This window comes from Eubalaena glacialis, chromosome 1 (genome assembly GCF_028564815.1).
Source record: "Eubalaena glacialis isolate mEubGla1 chromosome 1, mEubGla1.1.hap2.+ XY, whole genome shotgun sequence".
NCBI lineage: Eukaryota > Metazoa > Chordata > Mammalia > Artiodactyla > Balaenidae > Eubalaena > Eubalaena glacialis.
Window position 1 is genome coordinate 141041840 of NC_083716.1, and position 27456 is coordinate 141069295.

Consider the following 27456-nt stretch of genomic DNA (forward strand, 5'->3'; position numbering starts at 1 on the left):
GGTTGTATCAGAGCCTCCGAACGGATTTTGTAAGAATTTCTCTCTCTTTCACTGTCTTTGTTTTATGGCGTTCATTTTAAGTAATTTATTTTGATAATGGGGTTGAGCTGCTTTTCCCTGCTGTGTTTATGCCGCTTTACACCCTCTTGATTCAACTCCAGAGAGATATCAATACATAGGTTTTAAGATTCTTGATAGTCAGATATATTCTTGTGCGGTGAATAGGGGGTGTTGAGTCCAGTTCACTGAGCAGGGAGGAGGTCTTGTCTGTTACATATTTGGCTTATGGAACGGTATGTGAGCTAATTTCAAACCCTTGTTTTATGCATCAGCCCACCTCACCTTTCCCGTTAAGCAGCCATAGTGTGTCTTCTAAATGTGTGACTCTGTTCTGTTTTGTAATTCAGTTCAAGTGTAGCGATTTCGACATGCCCTCTATAAGTGATATCTTAGGATAAGAGTCTTTTTCTGTGTGACTTATTTCACTTAGAATCCTCGTCCCTAAATCCACTCATCATGCTGCTACTAGCCTTATGACATTGATTTCATGGCTGAGTGATATTCCATTGTGCCTAAGTACCACAACTTCTTTATCCATTTTTCTCTTTCCTGGGATACTTAAGGTGTAGCTAAGTGGAGGTTCTTGTACACAGAGCAGCCCTAAACTTTGGGGTGCCTGTGTCTTGTTGATTTTTAGTTTTCCCAATTTATACGCCCATGAGTGGAAGTGCCCTATGCTCTGTAAGCTGTGTTTATTACATGTTTCAGGACACACCGTACACTTCTCCAGAGTGGCTGTTGGCAATTGACATCCCACCCCTCAGCCTAGCAAGGCTCCCATGTCTCCATGGCCTGTCCTGCATTTCTGGTGTTTACTCTTTTCGCAGCGTGGCCCTTTTGACCGATGGCAAGCGAGACTTCTTTGTAGTGCTGATTTGCACTTCCGGCTTGCTTGGTTGGCCAAAAAGGGCGTATGCGTTTTTTCCTGAATATATTCAGCAAAAAACGCATACGCCCTTTTTGGCCAAGGGCATCATTGTCAACGTTTTGCCGCTTTTCATGTGCTTTAAAGGCGAGTCGAATCTACCTCCTGAAATCTGTTTCCTGCAATTCTGCCTTGCTTTCAAATCCTCTTCGTTGCCTTCCCTCAATATATTTGTGGACGAGAGTTATCATTTATAACTCTGCAGGTTTGTGAATTGCAGTGGCCCTGAGCTCCATTTGTCAACTCGCTTTTTTGGGAGCTGGCCGCAAAAGCGCAGGATTGCTTCAGGCCCTATTCTGGTTCCGGGGGGCAGGCTGAGCCTGTGCTTCATTCTTCTTCCTGATGGGGAAATAGAGTGACCTGTGCCTGTCCCAACACCTAGAGCTAGTCTCTCGTTGGTTCCCCCTCTTCCCGTTCATCCTCAGGACAAATTGCAACCTGTACGAAAGAAACAGGAGCTTCAAGGTGCTGATTCTCCAAGTAGGGAGATTGTTAGTAAAGCGGCTGGAATGGCGAACCCGAGCACAAGGAGAGGAGAAATGAGGTGCGTTTTAGAAACCTTTCCCGATCACACGGTGTACCATCTTCTGGGTTTCCCAGGCATGTTTTCGATGTAGGAAGATGCCCTTGAACCTGGAGATTTGGGACCCATGGGGTGGGTACCACGCGGTATTACTTTAAACGGTCTGCGTTTGCTCACCCAACCTCACCAATCCTCTCAGCCCCAAGATTGTCCAGCCTTTTGTCTCATCCAGCTGTGGGTCTAGATATGGTCAATCCAGGTTGTATCAGAGCCTCCGAACGGATTTTGTAAGAATTTCTCTCTCTTTCACTGTCTTTGTTTTATGGCGTTCATTTTAAGTAATTTATTTTGATAATGGGGTTGAGCTGCTTTTCCCTGCTGTGTTTATGCCGCTTTACACCCTCTTGATTCAACTCCAGAGAGATATCAATACATAGGTTTTAAGATTCTTGATAGTCAGATATATTCTTGTGCGGTGAATAGGGGGTGTTGAGTCCAGTTCACTGAGCAGGGAGGAGGTCTTGTCTGTTACATATTTGGCTTATGGAACGGTATGTGAGCTAATTTCAAACCCTTGTTTTATGCATCAGCCCACCTCACCTTTCCCGTTAAGCAGCCATAGTGTGTCTTCTAAATGTGTGACTCTGTTCTGTTTTGTAATTCAGTTCAAGTGTAGCGATTTCGACATGCCCTCTATAAGTGATATCTTAGGATAAGAGTCTTTTTCTGTGTGACTTATTTCACTTAGAATCCTCGTCCCTAAATCCACTCATCATGCTGCTACTAGCCTTATGACATTGATTTCATGGCTGAGTGATATTCCATTGTGCCTAAGTACCACAACTTCTTTATCCATTTTTCTCTTTCCTGGGATACTTAAGGTGTAGCTAAGTGGAGGTTCTTGTACACAGAGCAGCCCTAAACTTTGGGGTGCCTGTGTCTTGTTGATTTTTAGTTTTCCCAATTTATACGCCCATGAGTGGAAGTGCCCTATGCTCTGTAAGCTGTGTTTATTACATGTTTCAGGACACACCGTACACTTCTCCAGAGTGGCTGTTGGCAATTGACATCCCACCCCTCAGCCTAGCAAGGCTCCCATGTCTCCATGGCCTGTCCTGCATTTCTGGTGTTTACTCTTTTCGCAGCGTGGCCCTTTTGACCGATGGCAAGCGAGACTTCTTTGTAGTGCTGATTTGCACTTCCGGCTTGCTTGGTTGGCCAAAAAGGGCGTATGCGTTTTTTCCTGAATATATTCAGGAAAAAACGCATACGCCCTTTTTGGCCAAGGGCATCATTGTCAACGTTTTGCTGCTTTTCATGTGCTTTAAAGGCGAGTCGAATCTACCTCCTGAAATCTGTTTCCTGCAATTCTGCCTTGCTTTCAAATCCTCTTCGTTGCCTTCCCTCAATATATTTGTGGACGAGAGTTATCATTTATAACTCTGCAGGTTTGTGAATTGCAGTGGCCCTGAGCTCCATTTGTCAACTCGCTTTTTTGGGAGCTGGCCGCAAAAGCGCAGGATTGCTTCAGGCCCTATTCTGGTTCCGGGAGGCAGGCTGAGCCTGTGCTTCATTCTTCTTCCTGATGGGGAAATAGAGTGACCTGTGCCTGTCCCAACACCTAGAGCTAGTCTCTCGTTGGTTCCCCGTCTTCCCGTTCATCCTCAGGACAAATTGCAACCTGTACGAAACAAACAGGAGGTTCCAGGTGCTGATTCTCCAAGTAGGGAGATTGTTAGTAAAGCGGCTGGAATGGCGAACCCGAGCACAAGGAGAGGAGAAATGAGGTGCGTTTTAGAAACCTTTCCCGATCACACGGTGTACCATCTTCTGGGTTTCCCAGGCATGTTTTCGATGTAGGAAGATGCCCTTGAACCTGGAGATTTGGGACCCATGGGGTGGGTACCACGCGGTATTACTTTAAACGGTCTGCGTTTGCTCACCCAACCTCACCAATCCTCTCAGCCCCAAGATTGTCCAGCCTTTTGTCTCATCCAGCTGTGGGTCTAGATATGGTCAATCCAGGTTGTATCAGAGCCTCCGAACGGATTTTGTAAGAATTTCTCTCTCTTTCACTGTCTTTGTTTTATGGCGTTCATTTTAAGTAATTTATTTTGATAATGGGGTTGAGCTGCTTTTCCCTGCTGTGTTTATGCCGCTTTACACCCTCTTGATTCAACTCCAGAGAGATATCAATACATAGGTTTTAAGATTCTTGCTAGTCAGATATATTCTTGTGCGGTGAATAGGGGGTGTTGAGTCCAGTTCACTGAGCAGGGAGGAGGTCTTGTCTGTTACATATTTGGCTTATGGAACGGTATGTGAGCTAATTTCAAACCCTTGTTTTATGCATCACCCCACCTCACCTTTCCCGTTAAGCAGCCATAGTGTGTCTTCTAAATGTGTGACTCTGTTCTGTTTTGTAATTCAGTTCAAGTGTAGCGATTTCGACATGCCCTCTATAAGTGATATCTTAGGATAAGAGTCTTTTTCTGTGTGACTTATTTCACTTAGAATCCTCGTCCCTAAATCCACTCATCATGCTGCTACTAGCCTTATGACATTGATTTCATGGCTGAGTGATATTCCATTGTGCCTAAGTACCACAACTTCTTTATCCATTTTTCTCTTTCCTGGGATACTTAAGGTGTAGCTAAGTGGAGGTTATTGTACACAGAGCAGCCCTAAACTTTGGGGTGCCTGTGTCTTGTTGATTTTTAGTTTTCCCAATTTATACGCCCATGAGTGGAAGTGCCCTATGCTCTGTAAGCTGTGTTTATTACATGTTTCAGGACACACCGTACACTTCTCCAGAGTGGCTGTTGGCAATTGACATCCCACCCCTCAGCCTAGCAAGGCTCCCATGTCTCCATGGCCTGTCCTGCATTTCTGGTGTTTACTCTTTTCGCAGCGTGGCCCTTTTGACCGATGGCAAGCGAGACTTCTTTGTAGTGCTGATTTGCACTTCCGGCTTGCTTGGTTGGCCAAAAAGGGCGTATGCGTTTTTTCCTGAATATATTCAGGAAAAAACGCATACGCCCTTTTTGGCCAAGGGCATCATTGTCAACGTTTTGCTGCTTTTCATGTGCTTTAAAGGCGAGTCGAATCTACCTCCTGAAATCTGTTTCCTGCAATTCTGCCTTGCTTTCAAATCCTCTTCATTGCCTTCCCTCAATATATTTGTGGACGAGAGTTATCATTTATAACTCTGCAGGTTTGTGAATTGCAGTGGCCCTGAGCTCCATTTGTCAACTCGCATTTTTGGGAGCTGGCCGCAAAAGCGCAGGATTGCTTCAGGCCCTATTCTGGTTCCGGGAGGCAGGCTGAGCCTGTGCTTCATTCTTCTTCCTGATGGGGAAATAGAGTGACCTGTGCCTGTCCCAACACCTAGAGCTAGTCTCTCGTTGGTTCCCCCTCTTCCTGTTCATCCTCAGGACAAATTGCAACCTGTACGAAAGAAACAGGAGCTTCAAGGTGCTGATTCTCCAAGTAGGGAGATTGTTAGTAAAGCGGCTGGAATGGCGAACCCGAGCACAAGGAGAGGAGAAATGAGGTGCGTTTTAGAAACCTTTCCCGATCACACGGTGTACCATCTTCTGGGTTTCCCAGGCATGTTTTCGATGTAGGAAGATGCCCTTGAACCTGGAGATTTGGGACCCATGGGGTGGGTACCACGCGGTATTACTTTAAACGGTCTGCGTTTGCTCACCCAACCTCACCAATCCTCTCAGCCCCAAGATTGTCCAGCCTTTTGTCTCATCCAGCTGTGGGTCTAGATATGGTCAATCCAGGTTGTATCAGAGCCTCCGAACGGATTTTGTAAGAATTTCTCTCTCTTTCACTGTCTTTGTTTTATGGCGTTCATTTTAAGTAATTTATTTTGATAATGGGGTTGAGCTGCTTTTCCCTGCTGTGTTTATGCCGCTTTACACCCTCTTGATTCAACTCCAGAGAGATATCAATACATAGGTTTTAAGATTCTTGATAGTCAGATATATTCTTGTGCGGTGAATAGGGGGTGTTGAGTCCAGTTCACTGAGCAGGGAGGAGGTCTTGTCTGTTACATATTTGGCTTATGGAACGGTATGTGAGCTAATTTCAAACCCTTGTTTTATGCATCAGCCCACCTCACCTTTCCCGTTAAGCAGCCATAGTGTGTCTTCTAAATGTGTGACTCTGTTCTGTTTTGTAATTCAGTTCAAGTGTAGCGATTTCGACATGCCCTCTATAAGTGATATCTTAGGATAAGAGTCTTTTTCTGTGTGACTTATTTCACTTAGAATCCTCGTCCCTAAATCCACTCATCATGCTGCTACTAGCCTTATGACATTGATTTCATGGCTGAGTGATATTCCATTGTGCCTAAGTACCACAACTTCTTTATCCATTTTTCTCTTTCCTGGGATACTTAAGGTGTAGCTAAGTGGAGGTTCTTGTACACAGAGCAGCCCTAAACTTTGGGGTGCCTGTGTCTTGTTGATTTTTAGTTTTCCCAATTTATACGCCCATGAGTGGAAGTGCCCTATGCTCTGTAAGCTGTGTTTATTACATGTTTCAGGACACACCGTACACTTCTCCAGAGTGGCTGTTGGCAATTGACATCCCACCCCTCAGCCTAGCAAGGCTCCCATGTCTCCATGGCCTGTCCTGCATTTCTGGTGTTTACTCTTTTCGCAGCGTGGCCCTTTTGACCGATGGCAAGCGAGACTTCTTTGTAGTGCTGATTTGCACTTCCGGCTTGCTTGGTTGGCCAAAAAGGGCGTATGCGTTTTTTCCTGAATATATTCAGGAAAAAACGCATACGCCCTTTTTGGCCAAGGGCATCATTGTCAACGTTTTGCTGCTTTTCATGTGCTTTAAAGGCGAGTCGAATCTACCTCCTGAAATCTGTTTCCTGCAATTCTGCCTTGCTTTCAAATCCTCTTCATTGCCTTCCCTCAATATATTTGTGGACGAGAGTTATCATTTATAACTCTGCAGGTTTGTGAATTGCAGTGGCCCTGAGCTCCATTTGTCAACTCGCATTTTTGGGAGCTGGCCGCAAAAGCGCAGGATTGCTTCAGGCCCTATTCTGGTTCCGGGAGGCAGGCTGAGCCTGTGCTTCATTCTTCTTCCTGATGGGGAAATAGAGTGACCTGTGCCTGTCCCAACACCTAGAGCTAGTCTCTCGTTGGTTCCCCGTCTTCCCGTTCATCCTCAGGACAAATTGCAACCTGTACGAAACAAACAGGAGGTTCCAGGTGCTGATTCTCCAAGTAGGGAGATTGTTAGTAAAGCGGCTGGAATGGCGAACCCGAGCACAAGGAGAGGAGAAATGAGGTGCGTTTTAGAAACCTTTCCCGATCACACGGTGTACCATCTTCTGGGTTTCCCAGGCATGTTTTCGATGTAGGAAGATGCCCTTGAACCTGGAGATTTGGGACCCATGGGGTGGGTACCACGCGGTATTACTTTAAACGGTCTGCGTTTGCTCACCCAACCTCACCAATCCTCTCAGCCCCAAGATTGTCCAGCCTTTTGTCTCATCCAGCTGTGGGTCTAGATATGGTCAATCCAGGTTGTATCAGAGCCTCCGAACGGATTTTGTAAGAATTTCTCTCTCTTTCACTGTCTTTGTTTTATGGCGTTCATTTTAAGTAATTTATTTTGATAATGGGGTTGAGCTGCTTTTCCCTGCTGTGTTTATGCCGCTTTACACCCTCTTGATTCAACTCCAGAGAGATATCAATACATAGGTTTTAAGATTCTTGCTAGTCAGATATATTCTTGTGCGGTGAATAGGGGGTGTTGAGTCCAGTTCACTGAGCAGGGAGGAGGTCTTGTCTGTTACATATTTGGCTTATGGAACGGTATGTGAGCTAATTTCAAACCCTTGTTTTATGCATCACCCCACCTCACCTTTCCCGTTAAGCAGCCATAGTGTGTCTTCTAAATGTGTGACTCTGTTCTGTTTTGTAATTCAGTTCAAGTGTAGCGATTTCGACATGCCCTCTATAAGTGATATCTTAGGATAAGAGTCTTTTTCTGTGTGACTTATTTCACTTAGAATCCTCGTCCCTAAATCCACTCATCATGCTGCTACTAGCCTTATGACATTGATTTCATGGCTGAGTGATATTCCATTGTGCCTAAGTACCACAACTTCTTTATCCATTTTTCTCTTTCCTGGGATACTTAAGGTGTAGCTAAGTGGAGGTTATTGTACACAGAGCAGCCCTAAACTTTGGGGTGCCTGTGTCTTGTTGATTTTTAGTTTTCCCAATTTATACGCCCATGAGTGGAAGTGCCCTATGCTCTGTAAGCTGTGTTTATTACATGTTTCAGGACACACCGTACACTTCTCCAGAGTGGCTGTTGGCAATTGACATCCCACCCCTCAGCCTAGCAAGGCTCCCATGTCTCCATGGCCTGTCCTGCATTTCTGGTGTTTACTCTTTTCGCAGCGTGGCCCTTTTGACCGATGGCAAGCGAGACTTCTTTGTAGTGCTGATTTGCACTTCCGGCTTGCTTGGTTGGCCAAAAAGGGCGTATGCGTTTTTTCCTGAATATATTCAGGAAAAAACGCATACGCCCTTTTTGGCCAAGGGCATCATTGTCAACGTTTTGCTGCTTTTCATGTGCTTTAAAGGCGAGTCGAATCTACCTCCTGAAATCTGTTTCCTGCAATTCTGCCTTGCTTTCAAATCCTCTTCATTGCCTTCCCTCAATATATTTGTGGACGAGAGTTATCATTTATAACTCTGCAGGTTTGTGAATTGCAGTGGCCCTGAGCTCCATTTGTCAACTCGCATTTTTGGGAGCTGGCCGCAAAAGCGCAGGATTGCTTCAGGCCCTATTCTGGTTCCGGGAGGCAGGCTGAGCCTGTGCTTCATTCTTCTTCCTGATGGGGAAATAGAGTGACCTGTGCCTGTCCCAACACCTAGAGCTAGTCTCTCGTTGGTTCCCCCTCTTCCTGTTCATCCTCAGGACAAATTGCAACCTGTACGAAAGAAACAGGAGCTTCAAGGTGCTGATTCTCCAAGTAGGGAGATTGTTAGTAAAGCGGCTGGAATGGCGAACCCGAGCACAAGGAGAGGAGAAATGAGGTGCGTTTTAGAAACCTTTCCCGATCACACGGTGTACCATCTTCTGGGTTTCCCAGGCATGTTTTCGATGTAGGAAGATGCCCTTGAACCTGGAGATTTGGGACCCATGGGGTGGGTACCACGCGGTATTACTTTAAACGGTCTGCGTTTGCTCACCCAACCTCACCAATCCTCTCAGCCCCAAGATTGTCCAGCCTTTTGTCTCATCCAGCTGTGGGTCTAGATATGGTCAATCCAGGTTGTATCAGAGCCTCCGAACGGATTTTGTAAGAATTTCTCTCTCTTTCACTGTCTTTGTTTTATGGCGTTCATTTTAAGTAATTTATTTTGATAATGGGGTTGAGCTGCTTTTCCCTGCTGTGTTTATGCCGCTTTACACCCTCTTGATTCAACTCCAGAGAGATATCAATACATAGGTTTTAAGATTCTTGATAGTCAGATATATTCTTGTGCGGTGAATAGGGGGTGTTGAGTCCAGTTCACTGAGCAGGGAGGAGGTCTTGTCTGTTACATATTTGGCTTATGGAACGGTATGTGAGCTAATTTCAAACCCTTGTTTTATGCATCAGCCCACCTCACCTTTCCCGTTAAGCAGCCATAGTGTGTCTTCTAAATGTGTGACTCTGTTCTGTTTTGTAATTCAGTTCAAGTGTAGCGATTTCGACATGCCCTCTATAAGTGATATCTTAGGATAAGAGTCTTTTTCTGTGTGACTTATTTCACTTAGAATCCTCGTCCCTAAATCCACTCATCATGCTGCTACTAGCCTTATGACATTGATTTCATGGCTGAGTGATATTCCATTGTGCCTAAGTACCACAACTTCTTTATCCATTTTTCTCTTTCCTGGGATACTTAAGGTGTAGCTAAGTGGAGGTTCTTGTACACAGAGCAGCCCTAAACTTTGGGGTGCCTGTGTCTTGTTGATTTTTAGTTTTCCCAATTTATACGCCCATGAGTGGAAGTGCCCTATGCTCTGTAAGCTGTGTTTATTACATGTTTCAGGACACACCGTACACTTCTCCAGAGTGGCTGTTGGCAATTGACATCCCACCCCTCAGCCTAGCAAGGCTCCCATGTCTCCATGGCCTGTCCTGCATTTCTGGTGTTTACTCTTTTCGCAGCGTGGCCCTTTTGACCGATGGCAAGCGAGACTTCTTTGTAGTGCTGATTTGCACTTCCGGCTTGCTTGGTTGGCCAAAAAGGGCGTATGCGTTTTTTCCTGAATATATTCAGGAAAAAACGCATACGCCCTTTTTGGCCAAGGGCATCATTGTCAACGTTTTGCTGCTTTTCATGTGCTTTAAAGGCGAGTCGAATCTACCTCCTGAAATCTGTTTCCTGCAATTCTGCCTTGCTTTCAAATCCTCTTCATTGCCTTCCCTCAATATATTTGTGGACGAGAGTTATCATTTATAACTCTGCAGGTTTGTGAATTGCAGTGGCCCTGAGCTCCATTTGTCAACTCGCATTTTTGGGAGCTGGCCGCAAAAGCGCAGGATTGCTTCAGGCCCTATTCTGGTTCCGGGAGGCAGGCTGAGCCTGTGCTTCATTCTTCTTCCTGATGGGGAAATAGAGTGACCTGTGCCTGTCCCAACACCTAGAGCTAGTCTCTCGTTGGTTCCCCGTCTTCCCGTTCATCCTCAGGACAAATTGCAACCTGTACGAAACAAACAGGAGGTTCCAGGTGCTGATTCTCCAAGTAGGGAGATTGTTAGTAAAGCGGCTGGAATGGCGAACCCGAGCACAAGGAGAGGAGAAATGAGGTGCGTTTTAGAAACCTTTCCCGATCACACGGTGTACCATCTTCTGGGTTTCCCAGGCATGTTTTCGATGTAGGAAGATGCCCTTGAACCTGGAGATTTGGGACCCATGGGGTGGGTACCACGCGGTATTACTTTAAACGGTCTGCGTTTGCTCACCCAACCTCACCAATCCTCTCAGCCCCAAGATTGTCCAGCCTTTTGTCTCATCCAGCTGTGGGTCTAGATATGGTCAATCCAGGTTGTATCAGAGCCTCCGAACGGATTTTGTAAGAATTTCTCTCTCTTTCACTGTCTTTGTTTTATGGCGTTCATTTTAAGTAATTTATTTTGATAATGGGGTTGAGCTGCTTTTCCCTGCTGTGTTTATGCCGCTTTACACCCTCTTGATTCAACTCCAGAGAGATATCAATACATAGGTTTTAAGATTCTTGCTAGTCAGATATATTCTTGTGCGGTGAATAGGGGGTGTTGAGTCCAGTTCACTGAGCAGGGAGGAGGTCTTGTCTGTTACATATTTGGCTTATGGAACGGTATGTGAGCTAATTTCAAACCCTTGTTTTATGCATCACCCCACCTCACCTTTCCCGTTAAGCAGCCATAGTGTGTCTTCTAAATGTGTGACTCTGTTCTGTTTTGTAATTCAGTTCAAGTGTAGCGATTTCGACATGCCCTCTATAAGTGATATCTTAGGATAAGAGTCTTTTTCTGTGTGACTTATTTCACTTAGAATCCTCGTCCCTAAATCCACTCATCATGCTGCTACTAGCCTTATGACATTGATTTCATGGCTGAGTGATATTCCATTGTGCCTAAGTACCACAACTTCTTTATCCATTTTTCTCTTTCCTGGGATACTTAAGGTGTAGCTAAGTGGAGGTTATTGTACACAGAGCAGCCCTAAACTTTGGGGTGCCTGTGTCTTGTTGATTTTTAGTTTTCCCAATTTATACGCCCATGAGTGGAAGTGCCCTATGCTCTGTAAGCTGTGTTTATTACATGTTTCAGGACACACCGTACACTTCTCCAGAGTGGCTGTTGGCAATTGACATCCCACCCCTCAGCCTAGCAAGGCTCCCATGTCTCCATGGCCTGTCCTGCATTTCTGGTGTTTACTCTTTTCGCAGCGTGGCCCTTTTGACCGATGGCAAGCGAGACTTCTTTGTAGTGCTGATTTGCACTTCCGGCTTGCTTGGTTGGCCAAAAAGGGCGTATGCGTTTTTTCCTGAATATATTCAGGAAAAAACGCATACGCCCTTTTTGGCCAAGGGCATCATTGTCAACGTTTTGCTGCTTTTCATGTGCTTTAAAGGCGAGTCGAATCTACCTCCTGAAATCTGTTTCCTGCAATTCTGCCTTGCTTTCAAATCCTCTTCATTGCCTTCCCTCAATATATTTGTGGACGAGAGTTATCATTTATAACTCTGCAGGTTTGTGAATTGCAGTGGCCCTGAGCTCCATTTGTCAACTCGCATTTTTGGGAGCTGGCCGCAAAAGCGCAGGATTGCTTCAGGCCCTATTCTGGTTCCGGGAGGCAGGCTGAGCCTGTGCTTCATTCTTCTTCCTGATGGGGAAATAGAGTGACCTGTGCCTGTCCCAACACCTAGAGCTAGTCTCTCGTTGGTTCCCCGTCTTCCCGTTCATCCTCAGGACAAATTGCAACCTGTACGAAACAAACAGGAGGTTCCAGGTGCTGATTCTCCAAGTAGGGAGATTGTTAGTAAAGCGGCTGGAATGGCGAACCCGAGCACAAGGAGAGGAGAAATGAGGTGCGTTTTAGAAACCTTTCCCGATCACACGGTGTACCATCTTCTGGGTTTCCCAGGCATGTTTTCGATGTAGGAAGATGCCCTTGAACCTGGAGATTTGGGACCCATGGGGTGGGTACCACGCGGTATTACTTTAAACAGTCTGCGTTTGCTCACCCAACCTCACCAATCCTCTCAGCCCCAAGATTGTCCAGCCTTTTGTCTCATCCAGCTGTGGGTCTAGATATGGTCAATCCAGGTTGCATCAGAGCCTCCGAACGGATTTTGTAAGAATTTCTCTCTCTTTCACTGTCTTTGTTTTATGGCGTTCATTTTAAGTAATTTATTTTGATAATGGGGTTGAGCTGCTTTTCCCTGCTGTGTTTATGCCGCTTTACACCCTCTTGATTCAACTCCAGAGAGATATCAATACATAGGTTTTAAGATTCTTGATAGTCAGATATATTCTTGTGCGGTGAATAGGGGGTGTTGAGTCCAGTTCACTGAGCAGGGAGGAGGTCTTGTCTGTTACATATTTGGCTTATGGAACGGTATGTGAGCTAATTTCAAACCCTTGTTTTATGCATCAGCCCACCTCACCTTTCCCGTTAAGCAGCCATAGTGTGTCTTCTAAATGTGTGACTCTGTTCTGTTTTGTAATTCAGTTCAAGTGTAGCGATTTCGACATGCCCTCTATAAGTGATATCTTAGGATAAGAGTCTTTTTCTGTGTGACTTATTTCACTTAGAATCCTCGTCCCTAAATCCACTCATCATGCTGCTACTAGCCTTATGACATTGATTTCATGGCTGAGTGATATTCCATTGTGCCTAAGTACCACAACTTCTTTATCCATTTTTCTCTTTCCTGGGATACTTAAGGTGTAGCTAAGTGGAGGTTCTTGTACACAGAGCAGCCCTAAACTTTGGGGTGCCTGTGTCTTGTTGATTTTTAGTTTTCCCAATTTATACGCCCATGAGTGGAAGTGCCCTATGCTCTGTAAGCTGTGTTTATTACATGTTTCAGGACACACCGTACACTTCTCCAGAGTGGCTGTTGGCAATTGACATCCCACCCCTCAGCCTAGCAAGGCTCCCATGTCTCCATGGCCTGTCCTGCATTTCTGGTGTTTACTCTTTTTGCAGCGTGGCCCTTTTGACCGATGGCAAGCGAGACTTCTTTGTAGTGCTGATTTGCACTTCCGGCTTGCTTGGTTGGCCAAAAAGGGCGTATGCGTTTTTTCCTGAATATATTCAGGAAAAAACGCATACGCCCTTTTTGGCCAAGGGCATCATTGTCAACGTTTTGCCGCTTTTCATGTGCTTTAAAGGCGAGTCGAATCTACCTCCTGAAATCTGTTTCCTGCAATTCTGCCTTGCTTTCAAATCCACTTCGTTGCCTTCCCTCAATATATTTGTGGACGAGAGTTATCATTTATAACTCTGCAGGTTTGTGAATTGCAGTGGCCCTGAGCTCCATTTGTCAACTCGCTTTTTTGGGAGCTGGCCGCAAAAGCGCAGGATTGCTTCAGGCCCTATTCTGGTTCCGGGGGGCAGGCTGAGCCTGTGCTTCATTCTTCTTCCTGATGGGGAAATAGAGTGACCTGTGCCTGTCCCAACACCTAGAGCTAGTCTCTCGTTGGTTCCCCGTCTTCCCGTTCATCCTCAGGACAAATTGCAACCTGTACGAAACAAACAGGAGGTTCCAGGTGCTGATTCTCCAAGTAGGGAGATTGTTAGTAAAGCGGCTGGAATGGCGAACCCGAGCACAAGGAGAGGAGAAATGAGGTGCGTTTTAGAAACCTTTCCCGATCACACGGTGTACCATCTTCTGGGTTTCCCAGGCATGTTTTCGATGTAGGAAGATGCCCTTGAACCTGGAGATTTGGGACCCATGGGGTGGGTACCACGCGGTATTACTTTAAACGGTCTGCGTTTGCTCACCCAACCTCACCAATCCTCTCAGCCCCAAGATTGTCCAGCCTTTTGTCTCATCCAGCTGTGGGTCTAGATATGGTCAATCCAGGTTGTATCAGAGCCTCCGAACGGATTTTGTAAGAATTTCTCTCTCTTTCACTGTCTTTGTTTTATGGCGTTCATTTTAAGTAATTTATTTTGATAATGGGGTTGAGCTGCTTTTCCCTGCTGTGTTTATGCCGCTTTACACCCTCTTGATTCAACTCCAGAGAGATATCAATACATAGGTTTTAAGATTCTTGCTAGTCAGATATATTCTTGTGCGGTGAATAGGGGGTGTTGAGTCCAGTTCACTGAGCAGGGAGGAGGTCTTGTCTGTTACATATTTGGCTTATGGAACGGTATGTGAGCTAATTTCAAACCCTTGTTTTATGCATCAGCCCACCTCACCTTTCCCGTTAAGCAGCCATAGTGTGTCTTCTAAATGTGTGACTCTGTTCTGTTTTGTAATTCAGTTCAAGTGTAGCGATTTCGACATGCCCTCTATAAGTGATATCTTAGGATAAGAGTCTTTTTCTGTGTGACTTATTTCACTTAGAATCCTCGTCCCTAAATCCACTCATCATGCTGCTACTAGCCTTATGACATTGATTTCATGGCTGAGTGATATTCCATTGTGCCTAAGTACCACAACTTCTTTATCCATTTTTCTCTTTCCTGGGATACTTAAGGTGTAGCTAAGTGGAGGTTCTTGTACACAGAGCAGCCCTAAACTTTGGGGTGCCTGTGTCTTGTTGATTTTTAGTTTTCCCAATTTATACGCCCATGAGTGGAAGTGCCCTATGCTCTGTAAGCTGTGTTTATTACATGTTTCAGGACACACCGTACACTTCTCCAGAGTGGCTGTTGGCAATTGACATCCCACCCCTCAGCCTAGCAAGGCTCCCATGTCTCCATGGCCTGTCCTGCATTTCTGGTGTTTACTCTTTTTGCAGCGTGGCCCTTTTGACCGATGGCAAGCGAGACTTCTTTGTAGTGCTGATTTGCACTTCCGGCTTGCTTGGTTGGCCAAAAAGGGCGTATGCGTTTTTTCCTGAATATATTCAGCAAAAAACGCATACGCCCTTTTTGGCCAAGGGCATCATTGTCAACGTTTTGCCGCTTTTCATGTGCTTTAAAGGCGAGTCGAATCTACCTCCTGAAATCTGTTTCCTGCAATTCTGCCTTGCTTTCAAATCCTCTTCGTTGCCTTCCCTCAATATATTTGTGGACGAGAGTTATCATTTATAACTCTGCAGGTTTGTGAATTGCAGTGGCCCTGAGCTCCATTTGTCAACTCGCTTTTTTGGGAGCTGGCCGCAAAAGCGCAGGATTGCTTCAGGCCCTATTCTGGTTCCGGGGGGCAGGCTGAGCCTGTGCTTCATTCTTCTTCCTGATGGGGAAATAGAGTGACCTGTGCCTGTCCCAACACCTAGAGCTAGTCTCTCGTTGGTTCCCCCTCTTCCCGTTCATCCTCAGGACAAATTGCAACCTGTACGAAAGAAACAGGAGCTTCAAGGTGCTGATTCTCCAAGTAGGGAGATTGTTAGTAAAGCGGCTGGAATGGCGAACCCGAGCACAAGGAGAGGAGAAATGAGGTGCGTTTTAGAAACCTTTCCCGATCACACGGTGTACCATCTTCTGGGTTTCCCAGGCATGTTTTCGATGTAGGAAGATGCCCTTGAACCTGGAGATTTGGGACCCATGGGGTGGGTACCACGCGGTATTACTTTAAACGGTCTGCGTTTGCTCACCCAACCTCACCAATCCTCTCAGCCCCAAGATTGTCCAGCCTTTTGTCTCATCCAGCTGTGGGTCTAGATATGGTCAATCCAGGTTGTATCAGAGCCTCCGAACGGATTTTGTAAGAATTTCTCTCTCTTTCACTGTCTTTGTTTTATGGCGTTCATTTTAAGTAATTTATTTTGATAATGGGGTTGAGCTGCTTTTCCCTGCTGTGTTTATGCCGCTTTACACCCTCTTGATTCAACTCCAGAGAGATATCAATACATAGGTTTTAAGATTCTTGCTAGTCAGATATATTCTTGTGCGGTGAATAGGGGGTGTTGAGTCCAGTTCACTGAGCAGGGAGGAGGTCTTGTCTGTTACATATTTGGCTTATGGAACGGTATGTGAGCTAATTTCAAACCCTTGTTTTATGCATCAGCCCACCTCACCTTTCCCGTTAAGCAGCCATAGTGTGTCTTCTAAATGTGTGACTCTGTTCTGTTTTGTAATTCAGTTCAAGTGTAGCGATTTCGACATGCCCTCTATAAGTGATATCTTAGGATAAGAGTCTTTTTCTGTGTGACTTATTTCACTTAGAATCCTCGTCCCTAAATCCACTCATCATGCTGCTACTAGCCTTATGACATTGATTTCATGGCTGAGTGATATTCCATTGTGCCTAAGTACCACAACTTCTTTATCCATTTTTCTCTTTCCTGGGATACTTAAGGTGTAGCTAAGTGGAGGTTCTTGTACACAGAGCAGCCCTAAACTTTGGGGTGCCTGTGTCTTGTTGATTTTTAGTTTTCCCAATTTATACGCCCATGAGTGGAAGTGCCCTATGCTCTGTAAGCTGTGTTTATTACATGTTTCAGGACACACCGTACACTTCTCCAGAGTGGCTGTTGGCAATTGACATCCCACCCCTCAGCCTAGCAAGGCTCCCATGTCTCCATGGCCTGTCCTGCATTTCTGGTGTTTACTCTTTTTGCAGCGTGGCCCTTTTGACCGATGGCAAGCGAGACTTCTTTGTAGTGCTGATTTGCACTTCCGGCTTGCTTGGTTGGCCAAAAAGGGCGTATGCGTTTTTTCCTGAATATATTCAGCAAAAAACGCATACGCCCTTTTTGGCCAAGGGCATCATTGTCAACGTTTTGCCGCTTTTCATGTGCTTTAAAGGCGAGTCGAATCTACCTCCTGAAATCTGTTTCCTGCAATTCTGCCTTGCTTTCAAATCCTCTTCGTTGCCTTCCCTCAATATATTTGTGGACGAGAGTTATCATTTATAACTCTGCAGGTTTGTGAATTGCAGTGGCCCTGAGCTCCATTTGTCAACTCGCTTTTTTGGGAGCTGGCCGCAAAAGCGCAGGATTGCTTCAGGCCCTATTCTGGTTCCGGGGGGCAGGCTGAGCCTGTGCTTCATTCTTCTTCCTGATGGGGAAATAGAGTGACCTGTGCCTGTCCCAACACCTAGAGCTAGTCTCTCGTTGGTTCCCCCTCTTCCCGTTCATCCTCAGGACAAATTGCAACCTGTACGAAAGAAACAGGAGCTTCAAGGTGCTGATTCTCCAAGTAGGGAGATTGTTAGTAAAGCGGCTGGAATGGCGAACCCGAGCACAAGGAGAGGAGAAATGAGGTGCGTTTTAGAAACCTTTCCCGATCACACGGTGTACCATCTTCTGGGTTTCCCAGGCATGTTTTCGATGTAGGAAGATGCCCTTGAACCTGGAGATTTGGGACCCATGGGGTGGGTACCACGCGGTATTACTTTAAACGGTCTGCGTTTGCTCACCCAACCTCACCAATCCTCTCAGCCCCAAGATTGTCCAGCCTTTTGTCTCATCCAGCTGTGGGTCTAGATATGGTCAATCCAGGTTGTATCAGAGCCTCCGAACGGATTTTGTAAGAATTTCTCTCTCTTTCACTGTCTTTGTTTTATGGCGTTCATTTTAAGTAATTTATTTTGATAATGGGGTTGAGCTGCTTTTCCCTGCTGTGTTTATGCCGCTTTACACCCTCTTGATTCAACTCCAGAGAGATATCAATACATAGGTTTTAAGATTCTTGATAGTCAGATATATTCTTGTGCGGTGAATAGGGGGTGTTGAGTCCAGTTCACTGAGCAGGGAGGAGGTCTTGTCTGTTACATATTTGGCTTATGGAACGGTATGTGAGCTAATTTCAAACCCTTGTTTTATGCATCAGCCCACCTCACCTTTCCCGTTAAGCAGCCATAGTGTGTCTTCTAAATGTGTGACTCTGTTCTGTTTTGTAATTCAGTTCAAGTGTAGCGATTTCGACATGCCCTCTATAAGTGATATCTTAGGATAAGAGTCTTTTTCTGTGTGACTTATTTCACTTAGAATCCTCGTCCCTAAATCCACTCATCATGCTGCTACTAGCCTTATGACATTGATTTCATGGCTGAGTGATATTCCATTGTGCCTAAGTACCACAACTTCTTTATCCATTTTTCTCTTTCCTGGGATACTTAAGGTGTAGCTAAGTGGAGGTTCTTGTACACAGAGCAGCCCTAAACTTTGGGGTGCCTGTGTCTTGTTGATTTTTAGTTTTCCCAATTTATACGCCCATGAGTGGAAGTGCCCTATGCTCTGTAAGCTGTGTTTATTACATGTTTCAGGACACACCGTACACTTCTCCAGAGTGGCTGTTGGCAATTGACATCCCACCCCTCAGCCTAGCAAGGCTCCCATGTCTCCATGGCCTGTCCTGCATTTCTGGTGTTTACTCTTTTTGCAGCGTGGCCCTTTTGACCAATGGCAAGCGAGACTTCTTTGTAGTGCTGATTTGCACTTCCGGCTTGCTTGGTTGGCCAAAAAGGGCGTATGCGTTTTTTCCTGAATATATTCAGCAAAAAACGCATACGCCCTTTTTGGCCAAGGGCATCATTGTCAACGTTTTGCTGCTTTTCATGTGCTTTAAAGGCGAGTCGAATCTACCTCCTGAAATCTGTTTCCTGCAATTCTGCCTTGCTTTCAAATCCTCTTCGTTGCCTTCCCTCAATATATTTGTGGACGAGAGTTATCATTTATAACTCTGCAGGTTTGTGAATTGCAGTGGCCCTGAGCTCCATTTGTCAACTCGCTTTTTTGGGAGCTGGCCGCAAAAGCGCAGGATTGCTTCAGGCCCTATTCTGGTTCCGGGGGGGCAGGCTGAGCCTGTGCTTCATTCTTCTTCCTGATGGGGAAATAGAGTGACCTGTGCCTGTCCCAACACCTAGAGCTAGTCTCTCGTTGGTTCCCCCTCTTCCCGTTCATCCTCAGGACAAATTGCAACCTGTACGAAACAAACAGGAGGTTCCAGGTGCTGATTCTCCAAGTAGGGAGATTGTTAGTAAAGCGGCTGGAATGGCGAACCCGAGCACAAGGAGAGGAGAAATGAGGTGCGTTTTAGAAACCTTTCCCGATCACACGCTGTACCATCTTCTGGGTTTCCCAGGCATGTTTTCGATGTAGGAAGATGCCCTTGAACCTGGAGATTTGGGACCCATGGGGTGGGTACCACGCGGTATTACTTTAAACGGTCTGCGTTTGCTCACCCAACCTCACCAATCCTCTCAGCCCCAAGATTGTCCAGCCTTTTGTCTCATCCAGCTGTGGGTCTAGATATGGTCAATCCAGGTTGTATCAGAGCCTCCGAACGGATTTTGTAAGAATTTCTCTCTCTTTCACTGTCTTTGTTTTATGGCGTTCATTTTAAGTAATTTATTTTGATAATGGGGTTGAGCTGCTTTTCCCTGCTGTGTTTATGCCGCTTTACACCCTCTTGATTCAACTCCAGAGAGATATCAATACATAGGTTTTAAGATTCTTGCTAGTCAGATATATTCTTGTGCGGTGAATAGGGGGTGTTGAGTCCAGTTCACTGAGCAGGGAGGAGGTCTTGTCTGTTACATATTTGGCTTATGGAACGGTATGTGAGCTAATTTCAAACCCTTGTTTTATGCATCAGCCCACCTCACCTTTCCCGTTAAGCAGCCATAGTGTGTCTTCTAAATGTGTGACTCTGTTCTGTTTTGTAATTCAGTTCAAGTGTAGCGATTTCGACATGCCCTCTATAAGTGATATCTTAGGATAAGAGTCTTTTTCTGTGTGACTTATTTCACTTAGAATCCTCGTCCCTAAATCCACTCATCATGCTGCTACTAGCCTTATGACATTGATTTCATGGCTGAGTGATATTCCATTGTGCCTAAGTACCACAACTTCTTTATCCATTTTTCTCTTTCCTGGGATACTTAAGGTGTAGCTAAGTGGAGGTTCTTGTACACAGAGCAGCCCTAAACTTTGGGGTGCCTGTGTCTTGTTGATTTTTAGTTTTCCCAATTTATACGCCCATGAGTGGAAGTGCCCTATGCTCTGTAAGCTGTGTTTATTACATGTTTCAGGACACACCGTACACTTCTCCAGAGTGGCTGTTGGCAATTGACATCCCACCCCTCAGCCTAGCAAGGCTCCCATGTCTCCATGGCCTGTCCTGCATTTCTGGTGTTTACTCTTTTTGCAGCGTGGCCCTTTTGACCGATGGCAAGCGAGACTTCTTTGTAGTGCTGATTTGCACTTCCGGCTTGCTTGGTTGGCCAAAAAGGGCGTATGCGTTTTTTCCTGAATATATTCAGCAAAAAACGCATACGCCCTTTTTGGCCAAGGGCATCATTGTCAACGTTTTGCCGCTTTTCATGTGCTTTAAAGGCGAGTCGAATCTACCTCCTGAAATCTGTTTCCTGCAATTCTGCCTTGCTTTCAAATCCTCTTCGTTGCCTTCCCTCAATATATTTGTGGACGAGAGTTATCATTTATAACTCTGCAGGTTTGTGAATTGCAGTGGCCCTGAGCTCCATTTGTCAACTCGCTTTTTTGGGAGCTGGCCGCAAAAGCGCAGGATTGCTTCAGGCCCTATTCTGGTTCCGGGGGGCAGGCTGAGCCTGTGCTTCATTCTTCTTCCTGATGGGGAAATAGAGTGACCTGTGCCTGTCCCAACACCTAGAGCTAGTCTCTCGTTGGTTCCCCCTCTTCCCGTTCATCCTCAGGACAAATTGCAACCTGTACGAAACAAACAGGAGGTTCCAGGTGCTGATTCTCCAAGTAGGGAGATTGTTAGTAAAGCGGCTGGAATGGCGAACCCGAGCACAAGGAGAGGAGAAATGAGGTGCGTTTTAGAAACCTTTCCCGATCACACGCTGTACCATCTTCTGGGTTTCCCAGGCATGTTTTCGATGTAGGAAGATGCCCTTGAACCTGGAGATTTGGGACCCATGGGGTGGGTACCACGCGGTATTACTTTAAACGGTCTGCGTTTGCTCACCCAACCTCACCAATCCTCTCAGCCCCAAGATTGTCCAGCCTTTTGTCTCATCCAGCTGTGGGTCTAGATATGGTCAATCCAGGTTGTATCAGAGCCTCCGAACGGATTTTGTAAGAATTTCTCTCTCTTTCACTGTCTTTGTTTTATGGCGTTCATTTTAAGTAATTTATTTTGATAATGGGGTTGAGCTGCTTTTCCCTGCTGTGTTTATGCCGCTTTACACCCTCTTGATTCAACTCCAGAGAGATATCAATACATAGGTTTTAAGATTCTTGCTAGTCAGATATATTCTTGTGCGGTGAATAGGGGGTGTTGAGTCCAGTTCACTGAGCAGGGAGGAGGTCTTGTCTGTTACATATTTGGCTTATGGAACGGTATGTGAGCTAATTTCAAACCCTTGTTTTATGCATCAGCCCACCTCACCTTTCCCGTTAAGCAGCCATAGTGTGTCTTCTAAATGTGTGACTCTGTTCTGTTTTGTAATTCAGTTCAAGTGTAGCGATTTCGACATGCCCTCTATAAGTGATATCTTAGGATAAGAGTCTTTTTCTGTGTGACTTATTTCACTTAGAATCCTCGTCCCTAAATCCACTCATCATGCTGCTACTAGCCTTATGACATTGATTTCATGGCTGAGTGATATTCCATTGTGCCTAAGTACCACAACTTCTTTATCCATTTTTCTCTTTCCTGGGATACTTAAGGTGTAGCTAAGTGGAGGTTCTTGTACACAGAGCAGCCCTAAACTTTGGGGTGCCTGTGTCTTGTTGATTTTTAGTTTTCCCAATTTATACGCCCATGAGTGGAAGTGCCCTATGCTCTGTAAGCTGTGTTTATTACATGTTTCAGGACACACCGTACACTTCTCCAGAGTGGCTGTTGGCAATTGACATCCCACCCCTCAGCCTAGCAAGGCTCCCATGTCTCCATGGCCTGTCCTGCATTTCTGGTGTTTACTCTTTTTGCAGCGTGGCCCTTTTGACCGATGGCAAGCGAGACTTCTTTGTAGTGCTGATTTGCACTTCCGGCTTGCTTGGTTGGCCAAAAAGGGCGTATGCGTTTTTTCCTGAATATATTCAGCAAAAAACGCATACGCCCTTTTTGGCCAAGGGCATCATTGTCAACGTTTTGCCGCTTTTCATGTGCTTTAAAGGCGAGTCGAATCTACCTCCTGAAATCTGTTTCCTGCAATTCTGCCTTGCTTTCAAATCCTCTTCGTTGCCTTCCCTCAATATATTTGTGGACGAGAGTTATCATTTATAACTCTGCAGGTTTGTGAATTGCAGTGGCCCTGAGCTCCATTTGTCAACTCGCTTTTTTGGGAGCTGGCCGCAAAAGCGCAGGATTGCTTCAGGCCCTATTCTGGTTCCGGGGGGCAGGCTGAGCCTGTGCTTCATTCTTCTTCCTGATGGGGAAATAGAGTGACCTGTGCCTGTCCCAACACCTAGAGCTAGTCTCTCGTTGGTTCCCCCTCTTCCCGTTCATCCTCAGGACAAATTGCAACCTGTACGAAAGAAACAGGAGCTTCAAGGTGCTGATTCTCCAAGTAGGGAGATTGTTAGTAAAGCGGCTGGAATGGCGAACCCGAGCACAAGGAGAGGAGAAATGAGGTGCGTTTTAGAAACCTTTCCCGATCACACGGTGTACCATCTTCTGGGTTTCCCAGGCATGTTTTCGATGTAGGAAGATGCCCTTGAACCTGGAGATTTGGGACCCATGGGGTGGGTACCACGCGGTATTACTTTAAACGGTCTGCGTTTGCTCACCCAACCTCACCAATCCTCTCAGCCCCAAGATTGTCCAGCCTTTTGTCTCATCCAGCTGTGGGTCTAGATATGGTCAATCCAGGTTGTATCAGAGCCTCCGAACGGATTTTGTAAGAATTTCTCTCTCTTTCACTGTCTTTGTTTTATGGCGTTCATTTTAAGTAATTTATTTTGATAATGGGGTTGAGCTGCTTTTCCCTGCTGTGTTTATGCCGCTTTACACCCTCTTGATTCAACTCCAGAGAGATATCAATACATAGGTTTTAAGATTCTTGCTAGTCAGATATATTCTTGTGCGGTGAATAGGGGGTGTTGAGTCCAGTTCACTGAGCAGGGAGGAGGTCTTGTCTGTTACATATTTGGCTTATGGAACGGTATGTGAGCTAATTTCAAACCCTTGTTTTATGCATCAGCCCACCTCACCTTTCCCGTTAAGCAGCCATAGTGTGTCTTCTAAATGTGTGACTCTGTTCTGTTTTGTAATTCAGTTCAAGTGTAGCGATTTCGACATGCCCTCTATAAGTGATATCTTAGGATAAGAGTCTTTTTCTGTGTGACTTATTTCACTTAGAATCCTCGTCCCTAAATCCACTCATCATGCTGCTACTAGCCTTATGACATTGATTTCATGGCTGAGTGATATTCCATTGTGCCTAAGTACCACAACTTCTTTATCCATTTTTCTCTTTCCTGGGATACTTAAGGTGTAGCTAAGTGGAGGTTCTTGTACACAGAGCAGCCCTAAACTTTGGGGTGCCTGTGTCTTGTTGATTTTTAGTTTTCCCAATTTATACGCCCATGAGTGGAAGTGCCCTATGCTCTGTAAGCTGTGTTTATTACATGTTTCAGGACACACCGTACACTTCTCCAGAGTGGCTGTTGGCAATTGACATCCCACCCCTCAGCCTAGCAAGGCTCCCATGTCTCCATGGCCTGTCCTGCATTTCTGGTGTTTACTCTTTTCGCAGCGTGGCCCTTTTGACCGATGGCAAGCGAGACTTCTTTGTAGTGCTGATTTGCACTTCCGGCTTGCTTGGTTGGCCAAAAAGGGCGTATGCGTTTTTTCCTGAATATATTCAGCAAAAAACGCATACGCCCTTTTTGGCCAAGGGCATCATTGTCAACGTTTTGCTGCTTTTCATGTGCTTTAAAGGCGAGTCGAATCTACCTCCTGAAATCTGTTTCCTGCAATTCTGCCTTGCTTTCAAATCCTCTTCATTGCCTTCCCTCAATATATTTGTGGACGAGAGTTATCATTTATAACTCTGCAGGTTTGTGAATTGCAGTGGCCCTGAGCTCCATTTGTCAACTCGCATTTTTGGGAGCTGGCCGCAAAAGCGCAGGATTGCTTCAGGCCCTATTCTGGTTCCGGGAGGCAGGCTGAGCCTGTGCTTCATTCTTCTTCCTGATGGGGAAATAGAGTGACCTGTGCCTGTCCCAACACCTAGAGCTAGTCTCTCGTTGGTTCCCCGTCTTCCCGTTCATCCTCAGGACAAATTGCAACCTGTACGAAACAAACAGGAGGTTCCAGGTGCTGATTCTCCAAGTAGGGAGATTGTTAGTAAAGCGGCTGGAATGGCGAACCCGAGCACAAGGAGAGGAGAAATGAGGTGCGTTTTAGAAACCTTTCCCGATCACACGGTGTACCATCTTCTGGGTTTCCCAGGCATGTTTTCGATGTAGGAAGATGCCCTTGAACCTGGAGATTTGGGACCCATGGGGTGGGTACCACGCGGTATTACTTTAAACGGTCTGCGTTTGCTCACCCAACCTCACCAATCCTCTCAGCCCCAAGATTGTCCAGCCTTTTGTCTCATCCAGCTGTGGGTCTAGATATGGTCAATCCAGGTTGTATCAGAGCCTCCGAACGGATTTTGTAAGAATTTCTCTCTCTTTCACTGTCTTTGTTTTATGGCGTTCATTTTAAGTAATTTATTTTGATAATGGGGTTGAGCTGCTTTTCCCTGCTGTGTTTATGCCGCTTTACACCCTCTTGATTCAACTCCAGAGAGATATCAATACATAGGTTTTAAGATTCTTGATAGTCAGATATATTCTTGTGCGGTGAATAGGGGGTGTTGAGTCCAGTTCACTGAGCAGGGAGGAGGTCTTGTCTGTTACATATTTGGCTTATGGAACGGTATGTGAGCTAATTTCAAACCCTTGTTTTATGCATCAGCCCACCTCACCTTTCCCGTTAAGCAGCCATAGTGTGTCTTCTAAATGTGTGACTCTGTTCTGTTTTGTAATTCAGTTCAAGTGTAGCGATTTCGACATGCCCTCTATAAGTGATATCTTAGGATAAGAGTCTTTTTCTGTGTGACTTATTTCACTTAGAATCCTCGTCCCTAAATCCACTCATCATGCTGCTACTAGCCTTATGACATTGATTTCATGGCTGAGTGATATTCCATTGTGCCTAAGTACCACAACTTCTTTATCCATTTTTCTCTTTCCTGGGATACTTAAGGTGTAGCTAAGTGGAGGTTCTTGTACACAGAGCAGCCCTAAACTTTGGGGTGCCTGTGTCTTGTTGATTTTTAGTTTTCCCAATTTATACGCCCATGAGTGGAAGTGCCCTATGCTCTGTAAGCTGTGTTTATTACATGTTTCAGGACACACCGTACACTTCTCCAGAGTGGCTGTTGGCAATTGACATCCCACCCCTCAGCCTAGCAAGGCTCCCATGTCTCCATGGCCTGTCCTGCATTTCTGGTGTTTACTCTTTTTGCAGCGTGGCCCTTTTGACCGATGGCAAGCGAGACTTCTTTGTAGTGCTGATTTGCACTTCCGGCTTGCTTGGTTGGCCAAAAAGGGCGTATGCGTTTTTTCCTGAATATATTCAGCAAAAAACGCATACGCCCTTTTTGGCCAAGGGCATCATTGTCAACGTTTTGCCGCTTTTCATGTGCTTTAAAGGCGAGTCGAATCTACCTCCTGAAATCTGTTTCCTGCAATTCTGCCTTGCTTTCAAATCCTCTTCGTTGCCTTCCCTCAATATATTTGTGGACGAGAGTTATCATTTATAACTCTGCAGGTTTGTGAATTGCAGTGGCCCTGAGCTCCATTTGTCAACTCGCTTTTTTGGGAGCTGGCCGCAAAAGCGCAGGATTGCTTCAGGCCCTATTCTGGTTCCGGGGGGCAGGCTGAGCCTGTGCTTCATTCTTCTTCCTGATGGGGAAATAAAGTGACCTGTGCCTGTCCCAACACCTAGAGCTAGTCTCTCGTTGGTTCCCCCTCTTCCCGTTCATCCTCAGGACAAATTGCAACCTGTACGAAAGAAACAGGAGCTTCAAGGTGCTGATTCTCCAAGTAGGGAGATTGTTAGTAAAGCGGCTGGAATGGCGAACCCGAGCACAAGGAGAGGAGAAATGAGGTGCGTTTTAGAAACCTTTCCCGATCACACGGTGTACCATCTTCTGGGTTTCCCAGGCATGTTTTCGATGTAGGAAGATGCCCTTGAACCTGGAGATTTGGGACCCATGGGGTGGGTACCACGCGGTATTACTTTAAACGGTCTGCGTTTGCTCACCCAACCTCACCAATCCTCTCAGCCCCAAGATTGTCCAGCCTTTTGTCTCATCCAGCTGTGGGTCTAGATATGGTCAATCCAGGTTGTATCAGAGCCTCCGAACGGATTTTGTAAGAATTTCTCTCTCTTTCACTGTCTTTGTTTTATGGCGTTCATTTTAAGTAATTTATTTTGATAATGGGGTTGAGCTGCTTTTCCCTGCTGTGTTTATGCCGCTTTACACCCTCTTGATTCAACTCCAGAGAGATATCAATACATAGGTTTTAAGATTCTTGATAGTCAGATATATTCTTGTGCGGTGAATAGGGGGTGTTGAGTCCAGTTCACTGAGCAGGGAGGAGGTCTTGTCTGTTACATATTTGGCTTATGGAACGGTATGTGAGCTAATTTCAAACCCTTGTTTTATGCATCAGCCCACCTCACCTTTCCCGTTAAGCAGCCATAGTGTGTCTTCTAAATGTGTGACTCTGTTCTGTTTTGTAATTCAGTTCAAGTGTAGCGATTTCGACATGCCCTCTATAAGTGATATCTTAGGATAAGAGTCTTTTTCTGTGTGACTTATTTCACTTAGAATCCTCGTCCCTAAATCCACTCATCATGCTGCTACTAGCCTTATGACATTGATTTCATGGCTGAGTGATATTCCATTGTGCCTAAGTACCACAACTTCTTTATCCATTTTTCTCTTTCCTGGGATACTTAAGGTGTAGCTAAGTGGAGGTTATTGTACACAGAGCAGCCCTAAACTTTGGGGTGCCTGTGTCTTGTTGATTTTTAGTTTTCCCAATTTATACGCCCATGAGTGGAAGTGCCCTATGCTCTGTAAGCTGTGTTTATTACATGTTTCAGGACACACCGTACACTTCTCCAGAGTGGCTGTTGGCAATTGACATCCCACCCCTCAGCCTAGCAAGGCTCCCATGTCTCCATGGCCTGTCCTGCATTTCTGGTGTTTACTCTTTTCGCAGCGTGGCCCTTTTGACCGATGGCAAGCGAGACTTCTTTGTAGTGCTGATTTGCACTTCCGGCTTGCTTGGTTGGCCAAA